Source organism: Hoplias malabaricus, chromosome 11 (assembly GCF_029633855.1).
Source record: "Hoplias malabaricus isolate fHopMal1 chromosome 11, fHopMal1.hap1, whole genome shotgun sequence".
Classification (NCBI taxonomy): Eukaryota; Metazoa; Chordata; class Actinopteri; order Characiformes; family Erythrinidae; genus Hoplias; species Hoplias malabaricus.
The window spans coordinates 29,048,929-29,059,962 of NC_089810.1; positions in this window are offsets into that span (position 1 = coordinate 29,048,929).

Below are 11,034 nucleotides of genomic sequence, written 5' to 3' on the forward strand. Positions count from 1 at the left end.
ATTTTGTATTGTATATTAATCACAGTGGCACTGATTGTTGTTTTTTTCCCTTACTGCAATTATTTTCAGTACTGGTGTACAGAATGAGTTAATATTTCAAGTATAATATTAAGTTCCTGTTCATGGTTTATGTGATGAAGTCTGTTTCTACGGGGTTTTCCTTATTTAAAAATGTATACATATTTTTGAAAGAATTGCAAAAATTATAGGTTAAATATTATCATATATATGTATGTCCTTGTCATGCAAACATTGTACAAATCTAAATACCAGAATAGTAGAATTGAACCAGCGACAGATCCTCAGACATGATTAAAAAAAATATTGTGCCCACAAAGCCTGAAGATAATACCTGATCTCTCTGTGCTTCTCAGGTCACTGAGTGGAGGAGACCATTTTTAGAACAGGAGAGAAAAGTGAATTAATAAAACAAAATGGGAAATCACGTACCAAACAACTAGGGTTAAATACCAAGCCTTTTCCCCACTCCCTTTCTCTAATGAGCCACTAAAACACAAATTTTATCAGATAAACACCTCCCTTCATCTGTATTTTACTGACCTTAGGCAGTTCTGCTTTTACGGCTCTCACTGGTCTGTGTTGCTGTTGCTATTTTAATGAAATAGTGTCTTACACCTAACCATTAAGGTCAATGTGGCCATTTATTATTTTAAAAATGCACATATTCACACTGTACTCAGGCCCTGGTACTTGTGGAAGATGACAGACAGATAAATGCAACTCATGGTCACAGTATGTGATCAACATTTGGAATTCACATTTTTATATGGTTCATTGTTATACACAAAACCTGGGGTTATGTGCATGCAGGACCATGTCCACAAGTGATTAAACTAAATGAACTGCTTCCTTCACACTTCATTAAATGTAAAACATGCATCACAGCACCAAAATCTCTGGCGTATCCAGATGTAACACTTTCTGGATTTAAGTTTATTGAAACACTTAAGTAAAAGGCACCTGTATTTATGTAATAAAATGTATATTATAGGTGGTCCTAAACACACGTTATGTTTTAGGGTTTGATAAAACCACCATTGGTTAATGCATAGGAGTGAAATCTGAAAGACAAGTCATCATCTGCGGACTGGCGCCCCCTCCAGGGTGTGCTCCTGCCTTGCGCCCAATGATTCCGGGTTGGCTCCGGACCCACAGCGACCCTGAACTGGATAAGCGGTTACAGATAATGAATGAATGAATGACAGTCATTATCTGAGTCACTAGAAGATGCTTTGATTTTTCCTTTTCAGGTAGAAGATGAGGCGGCACGGTGGCGCAGCAGGTAGCTCCAGGGACCTGGAGGTTGTGGGTTCGATTCCCGCTCAGGGTGACTGTCTGTGAGGAGTTGGTGTGTTCTCCCCGTGTCTGGGTGGGTTTCCTCCGGGTGCTCCGGTTTCCTCCCACAGTCCAAAAACACACGTTGCAGGTGGATTGGTGACTCAAAAGTGTCCGTGAGTTAATGTGTGTGTGCCTGTGGTGAGGAACAGATGTTTTAACAAACGCACAAAACAGACACCATATCAAATGCTGACAGGAAGAAGACCAAACCTTTCTAAGATGCAGAGATTTGGGACAGTGTGTTATGTTTACAGACAGAACAAGAAGAAACTGGACTCGAGAGGTGAGAAGGGAGTTTTTGTCGGGTATGACAAGAATAGTCCAGCTTACATGGTCTACTACCCTGACAGTGGGAAGGTACAGAAGCACAGACTGGTGAAATTTGTTACCAGAACAACTGTAGAGAGAGAGAGACACAAACTCACATGATACCAGGCGATGATGATGACTTTGAGGTACAAAACAGGGCTAGCAAGACTGGAGGAAATACTGATGCTCAATGTCAGCTTCCAGTAACCATGCCTGAGGTGAACAGCCAGTCACAAGAGCATGAGATCAACCATGAGGTTGCACGTTACCCTTCCAGAGTGAGGAAAAAGCCAGAAAATTTGAGTGAATATGTAACTGGTGAAGACAGTGGTGATCAAGTACAGACTAACATGGATTAGTGTTACAGAGTCATGTGTAACATACCCCTGACATTCAGAGAAGCAGTAACCTCATCTGACTCTAAGAATAACACGTTTACCTTAACCACCTTGCCAGAGGGTAAGAAAGCAGTGGGGGCAGATGGGTATATGCAATCAAAAACAACGTTGATGGAACCAAAAATTACAAAGCACGATATGTAGCCAAAGGATACAGTCAGAAGATGGGTGTAGATTATGGGGAAACATTTTCTCCTACTGCTAACCTGACCAGTATCAGAGTGTTAATGCAAAAGGCAGCGCAAGAAAACATGATTTTGCATCAAATGGACGTCAAAACTGCCTACCTACATGTGCCAGTAAATTGTGAGATATACATAGGGTCAGGCCAGAGGGTTATGAGGTGGTATCTGACACAGATAAGAGATTGGTGTGTAAGTTGAAAAAGTCACTATATGGGCTAAAACCATCAGGCAGAAATTGGAATAGGATGTTACATGAGTATTTGAGTGAAAACAACTTTGTGCAGAACCCTGCTGACCATTGTGTTTACACAAGCAATATGCACCATCTAAGGTTTATGAGGATAACCAGGGTGTGATAGCGTTGGCAAAGAATCCTGCTAACAGACAGAGATGTAAGCATGTTGATATAAAATATCATTTTGTAAGGTCAACTGTGAATGAGGGGAAAATCATTTTGAGTTATTGTCCAACAGATGAGATGGCAGCAGATGTAATGACAAAACCTGCTACAAGAGTTAAGCTGGTTAAGTTTGAAAGGTTTATTTTTGGAGGTTGATCGTGTAATAGTATACACAGTGTAAAGTAAGAAACATCATGTTTTTGTTATTTGAAAGAATTACAATGTGAGAGCAAGTGAGGGTGTTGACAGATGTGCTCTCAATTGTGCAAAAAGGCATGTTTGTTTCCTGTTATCTACAGACAAGTTATTTGTGTTAAGCGTTAATGTGGCAGAGGACGCCGACAGCCAATGAGGTGTATTGTTTTTGGCATGTGGTATGAACCAGTGAGCGGGAATAAAAGAGTTGGTTCAAGCCTGGAAAACTGATGGCTGATATGTGTGTTATTCCTCTCTAATTACTGTCGATAAAGTCTAAGCTTCCACGTCAGGATCTCTGCGCATTTTGTCTCTGCTAACGTTGTTGTTTTAATTACAGATAACATAACGTCTGCTTCAGAACAGATAGAAAATCAGAAGCCCACGTTTAAGCGCGTATGTCTCTTACTACATGCATGCAATAATAGATTTGACTAAAGTTAACAAGTCATTATGATTATTTTTTTTTATTTCAAATCACTTTAATGAGGCAAAACACACACTGCTTATTTCATGTATTTACATATATTTTACTATTATTTATAACGACATATATTATATGACGACAGTGTTAAGCTTCGGTTCCATAACAATGCGAGATATACACAGAAATGGTTGTAGAAGATCCCCTCTATATATGTACAGTTCCCAGCTAGTAAAATTGTATCGGCCCACACTCGGGCCGTATCACGCACGCCGGAACAAAAACACTCGGCCCGATGCCGGCACGCGTAGTCGGCATTGTCTCGGCCGTGATTTACGGCCTTAGAGTGGGCCGATAGTTCTGGCCCGAGTCTGGGAAACTCTCGGCCCAGACTCGGCCGAGTGTTGTGGCTGAGGCGCGGCTCAAATGACTCGGCCCTAGTCCGGCAAGCCATAACTAAATCGCGATAACCGGACCACGGCCGAGTTTGAGCCAGAAGCACGCCATTAGTGCCAGACTCTGCCCAGATATGGCTCATTATCGGTTTTAATAGTTTATTTCTATACGCCGCACGCACGCACGCACGCACACACACACACACACACACACCTCCCTTCCCTTCCCTCAGAAAAGGGTACAATCAGGTTCATGGTGAAATTATTGCTTTATTAAATAACTTACACTCAGAAAAAAAAGAAAAAGGTTCATTATTGGTCACTAAAAGGTACAGGTGTTTAAAAGTCCAGTTTTGTTACTTAAAGGTACATTGTATTCTCTTCTCAGGTAGGAGACACGTTTGTAGTATTTCATTATGGAAATGTCATATAACAAAAAACATAAAAGTCCTGGAGATGAAACAGGGTTTATGAAATCAACACATTTTAAAATCTACAATTATAATATAATCATGTTCCCTCATTAAATGTACAAATATGTACAATTGAGGGTACCACCACAATGACAACATATGAAAACCTTTAAACAATGGAAACATACAGCAATTGCAATGTATACAAATAGTACATAAAATCAATACATAGAAAATATATTTGTAACTGGCATTGAAATTGGCAGTGTCATGATTTCCTAAATGTCCCCTCCAGGGTGTATTCCCGCCTTGCGCCCAATGATTCCAGGTAGGCTCTGGACCCCCCGCGACCCTAAATTGGATAAGCGGTTACAGATAATGGATGGATGGATGGATGATTTCCTAAATCCAATTAACATTCAAATACTGTTTTTAAAAAAAATAATAATAATAAAATAAAACAATTGGTTTTACACCCTAAGAACTGCCATTTAAATTCAGACTTTTCTTTACAAATATACTATGCTAAGGCCATATAACAATAGTACACATTTGACACTTATTCATGGCACACATCAGTTTGATCAACAGTTTGCAAGCCTCTGCTGTGTTGTCACGCTTTGTCAATACCTCACTGCCCTCAACAATGATGGAAATATCAGCCATATCCTCATCTCTGGAAGCCTGGACAACAGGGATCTTCAGGATGTGCAGTGTAGTGAAAAAACACTCAAGTGTAGTCACCTCAGTTGTACTCCTTGTTGAATTCCAGCTCTATAATTAAACATATAGAGATTATGTACATGTTCTGTTTCTCTTCAATATATTTTCTACAAAAATATTGAATGAAAACCTAAACTGGTTATGCATGCAGATTCATTAACTACAGAACTTCAAATGTAAAAGATTATCAGGTTATATTACAAACGATTATGCTACAACTGATGCTAAAGATCTCATCTAAACTTGAATTAACCTCCTATCTGCTTTTCTCCCTGCCCACCTGCATTATTCACTGCCCCACTAGTTTTCTTACTGCAGTCCATCTTTACATAATTACATAAAGAAAATGAATTAGTTCATGTTCATAGTTAATTTTGAAAAATTTAACTAACTTCACAGCTCCAAATATAAACTACTTCACATGCTTTTGTTTATTTTTTTTCTCTCAGTAAATAGGCTTCTACCGTTTTCAATATAACCGATGTCTAAAAGGGGAAAAAAATGGCAATTATTAAAAAAAAAAGTGAGTTAGAAATACTGTACAATAATTTTGAATGCAATAAATTTGAAGGCAAAATTGAATAATTATACAACACTATACAGCCTTCACACTATGACCTGTAGTCTATTCGGCCTCCAATCCCTATGCCCCAATCATGTTGAAATGCAGTAGCAACAAATGTGCTTAAAATAAGCAACAAACCTTTTCATCTAGATTATCAAGAATGGCCTGCACATCTCCTCCAAAGGCTGCCAATCTATTCCTGTACAGTTTAAGGAGTTTTGGCACGTGTCCAGTGCACCATGCAACTGACTCTTCAGGTTGATGGCAGTTATTCTGCGAAACTCACTGCATATCTAGAGAGAGAGAAGAGTAAACAATAGAGAATACAGATTATCAGTCATTATGTACAGAGCCTGTACATTTCTAGACAAACACTGGTTCAGTTGATAATAGTTATGCAGGGATCCAGACTAAAACCATCCCATCATCCCAAGGCCAAAAAAATAGCCCTCTTTTGGGATGTTTTCATGACAAGTGTTGTGTGCGATAAAACTTGTTGCCTTTAAATAACATTACTGTGGTTGGACAATGCTGTACGCTTCTTGGTTAATAAGTAAAAAAAAAAAAGTAAATAAATAAATAATCCAAACAGCTGAGTTTTGGAACTGTTTGGGGAAAAAAAGTTAAGTATCATTTTAGACAAGTAAACCAGATTGATTCACACTAGGTTTTGCAGTGTGAAACAATCCTACAAAAACTATAAAAAGAAAAATATGCTGAAATGGGCCAGAGTCACAAGTACAGCAAACAAACACACTACTCACCTGACTCTCCAAGAACAGTGCTGGCCATCATTCTCGAACCAGACCAACCAAAGGTTCCTGCTTAACAACCTCCTTCCGCCGTAAAAAAAAAAAAAGGTTCGCTCCAACTCATGTTTGGACCCTTTTTATCCATCTCAGCCCTCATTGCCTTTCTCTCTTCATCCAAGGAATCCTCACTCAGCCCTGCAGGGTTATATCGCAAACATCTTTGTAATCACAAAGCTCACATTTGAAGGTAGAACTTTGGTGACATGTAGATACTTTACTATGACATTTTGAAGATGACATCTCAAGGAACCAGCTGTTTTAAAGGAACACACACAATTGGAGTGATAAAAGGGCCAGGGTGTACCATGGAATCCGTGGCGTACTCTGTGGTGCTTCAACCAAACATCTGGGTCTTGGCTTGTGAAAGAGCAGATTTTCCACTTCATCTAATGTATCCCTTTTTCCCTTAATAAAAAACAGTGTTTAAAAAAACAATATTAGTGTTAGTATTGTCATTGTACACAAGTCTAGTTTGTAAATGCAATTACAGAACCACAAACGATGTAACGTTATTTAATGTGTTTGTAATTTATTTACACACACACACACATTATATATTTTACATTTAGCTAAATGTTTTGATAAACAGACGTTGCTAGGTAGTGTTAGGTATAGTACTAGTGCTGTTAGACACCTACAAACTTTTTAAAAGCAAAACAAAAAACAAATAGTAGGTCTGAACACTATTTAAGCCTATTCCTAATGTGGAAAAGTAATGAGAAACGTTTTTACCAAACTGATTCATGTCTGTGCATCTGTTGAACCGATTCAGACAATACGGCTATTTTTGTATCTTTTACGGCTTAATCTTGTAATAACATCCTGCTGCCTTCATATAAATGATATCAGACTAAATGAGCGTTGTTGTAGACAGCTTCCTGAATTTTCCGTTCTACCTTAAACAGCTCAGCAAACACTGAGGAGGCTCAATATAACGTTACCTACTCCAGTATATAAGGTGGAACAGAAAAAAGCCAGCCAACAAGATGCCAACTTAACATTTTCAAAATAGAACTTAAAAGAAATCGCTCAGGCTTGTTACACAGCCTGTTTGAGTCTGTTACATTGGGCATTTGATTAAATGAAACAAACGGCTCATAATCAAACTTTCCATGGCTACCGTCGAGGTGGCAAAGTTAGCTAATATAACAATGCCACGGCAATTTCCCTCACATATTCATGGATTTAAGATAGTGTTAAAACTAGAAACGTAACTTTAAAATGCTTTGTGAACAAGTTATTTACCTCAATCTTGAACTTCTCCAAACTTCGAGCCACAACAAAGAGAAGTCAACCGTCCTTCGCGCGTATTCCCGAACCTCCCACTGAGCATGCGCAGGTTTATCTTGTTCAGTAACTTTTCCAAGCAAATTTTCTCAACACATTTTTTTTATGTTGTGCCTACAGGTTGATCAGAACAATACATTTCGAGTTAGATGAACTATCACACAATTGAGTTCTATTCCCAACACTCTATTTCAAGTATAATCAACTAAATTTGAAGATTTTTTACAGTGCATTAATCACTAGCCCAAAATCACTGCTACTGCCTAATAAAGGATTAGTGTATGTGGAATTATATTTAAATTATGGAATTATTATTTAAAACATTACATTACACCAAAAACCAGCCCTGAGATTGAGAATGTATTTTAACCTAATTAGCTAGTACCTTAATGTGTTTAAGCAGTTTTATTTCTTATACTGAGTGTGCTGCCACTGCTGGAGTGCAGTAGCGCCGCTAGCCCATTAGGAGGAGCAGGTGGGTTTGTTAACCTAAGATTCTTTAGTAGAAAAAGAAATACTTTGAGAGAGTCTGAACTGGTAGCAGCCCACGTTGTTTGCAAAGTTGTTTTTTACACAGAGCATGGGAAATATATGCCTGTAAGTATGAGTGTATTCTAAGTTCGTGTCGAGTGAGTAATGTAATGTAGTTTGTAGTCTTTTTTGGAGATCTTACAGTTGCGCTCGTCAATGCTAATCGCGTTAGCTTGTCTATGGAAAAACCCATTATATGTTAGCATCGAGCTAGCGGGATGCATGTTACCCATTATTTACTCTTTTTCTGGTGGCTATGCCAGTTACATTTTGAGATACTGGATCTCCAATTTATATCATGTAATAGTAGAAATATGTTATGTGAATATATGCATGTTGTAATGTGTTCTTTCTTGTGTTTGTAGTTTTACAGTGCCTTCATTTGAGAGTCAAATAAATCTTTCTACATTGGTGGAAAACTTTTGCCTCTTATTTTGAAGAACTGTTATCTATCTGCATAACTGGACATCCGTGTGCAGTGAGGGCAGAATAGTAAAAAGGCATCATTCTCATCAAGTATAGTGAGTTCTGGAAAAAGAAAGAATGGATGATACGCTGGAAACAAGGTCAAAGGCGTCTAGTTCGTTACGCTCCAGCAGGTTTACATCATCATCTACTGCTGTTACCAGAGCACGAGCAAAAGCAGAAGCGGCTCGTGTCCAGCTGTCCTTTGCAGAGCAGGAAGCTAACATCCTGAAACAACAAGCTGAACAGCTTAAGAAGAAAGCAGATTTGGATGCAGAGCTGCACATACTGAAATCACAGAAAGCAGCGGCAGCAGCGCTAGCTGAGGCTCAAGCATGGGAAACGTCCGCGCAGGAAAGCGAGCACCCACAACAGCCCCAGCTGGACAATATGCCACCAATCAACACTGAAGAACGAGTACAAGAGTATGTGCAACAACAGTCAGAACACAGTGTTAATTTGCAGATTCCAGAGGAGAATTCTCCTGGAATCCCACTTCCGCCAGTTACACAGCCAGCTAGCGCCATTGAGGCAACAGTAAAAGCGTACAAGGAACCAAGAACCTATCAGTCTAGTGTGTACAACGGTCAAGCGTTTGCACCTTTGCCATCCTACTCTGCTGTGAGCCCAAAGAAAGAATCTTTCAACTGGAGTTACGGAGGACAGACAATGAATGATCGATTTCACCATCCTCAGCCCAAGCTAGTGACACCCGCACCGATAAGGGGCAGTCCTGGTAACACTTCAGATATAACAAAATATCTGATGCGGAAAGAGATGATCAGCTCTGGTCTGCTGAAATTCGATGATCGACCAGAGAGTTACTGGGCATGGAAGACTTCCTTTCTAAGTGCAATTCAAGATCTGAGTGTATCACCTCAAGAAGAGCTAGACCTGCTTTCCAAATGGCTTGGCCCGCAGTCAGCTGCACAGGCCAGGAAAGTTAGAGCTGCATACATAAACAATCCTACAGCAGGCCTACAGATGGTGTGGCAGAGACTGGAGGAGTGTTTTGGAGCACCAGAGGTGATTGAGCATGCACTTCTAAAGAAAGTTGAAGATTTTCCTAAGCTGACGAATAGAGACAACCCACGTTTAAGAGAACTGGGGGATCTTCTACTCGAACTTCATGCTGCAAAAACAAGTGGCCATCTCCCAGGTCTTTCACATCTGGACACAGCCCATGGAGTCAATCCAATTCTGGAAAAGCTTCCATAACACCTTCAGGAGAAATGGGTAACAGAGGCCTCAAGGTTCAAAAGAGAGAATGCAGTATCTTATCCTCCATTTTCATTTTTTGTTGGTTTAGTGAATGAAGAAGCCAGGATTCGCAATGACCCAAGTTTTTCCTGTGTCACCTCTGCGAGTGCCAGCAATCCGAAAACACAGAGAATGGTAAGGCAAAACTATCAACCTCCTTTTTCTGTTAAGAAGACAGAGGTTTCAAGTGTTGAAGGAGTCAGCTCACACACTCCCACAGACACGAACAACATAGAACCAGAAAATGCAGTCTCTTCAGAAGTAAGACTTTGGAGGAAAGAAAGGCTTTCTTAAAAAATAAACGGATTTGTTTTAAGTGTTGCTCTTCTGTTCATCACATAGCCAAAGATTGTTTGAAGGCAATACAGTGCACAGAGTGTGGTAGTGAAAGGCATATCACTGCGCTACACCCTGATTCCCTTCCCCGTAGAACGGAAACCTCAGTGATTAAAGATGAGCATGGCGGGGAGGAAAGAGAATCAACTGCAGCTGATGTGACCTCAAAATGCACAGAAGTATGTGGCGATTCGATCGGCTCAAGATCATGCTCCAAGATATGTTTGGTCAAAGTGTTTCCTGCTGAACAACCAGATAAAGCGGTCAGGATGTATGCTGTTCTAGATGAACAAAGCAACCGCTCCTTGGCTAAAACATACTTTTTTGACATCTTTAACATTCAAGAACAACCAGAACCATATACATTGAAAACATGTGCAGGTGTCAGAGAGGTAGCAGGGAGACGAGCCAGCCACTTCATAGTAGAGTCGTTTGATGGTATGACTCAGCTTCCCTTGCCCAGTCTCATTGAGTGTGATATGATACCTGATGATAGGACTGAAATCCCATCACCGGAAGTTATTTCCCATTATCCTCACCTAAAGCCAGTCCAAGGTAAAATTCCAGAAATTGATCCAGATGCCAAAATCCTTCCCCTTCTGGGCAGAGACATTTTGTGTGTGCACAAAGTAAGAGAACAACATAATGGACTCCATAACGAGCCATATGCTCAACGGCTCGACCTTGGTTGGGTAATCGTGGGTGAAGTGTGTCTGGGACAGGTGCACAAGACAGCTAATGTTAGTATATACAGGACCAACATTCTGCTAAGCGGACGTGCTTCACTTTTGAGTTCATTTTCAAATGTGTTCAAGCAAATGAGAAAACAATTCATTGATTTCATGCAAAGGACGTTGGATGAGAAACAAGCAGAGTCAGCACCGCCATTAAAGGAAGGTGAGGAAAGTTGGTATCTACCCATATTTGGAGTGTATCACCCACAGAAACCTGACCAGATAAGAGTGGTGTTTGATTCA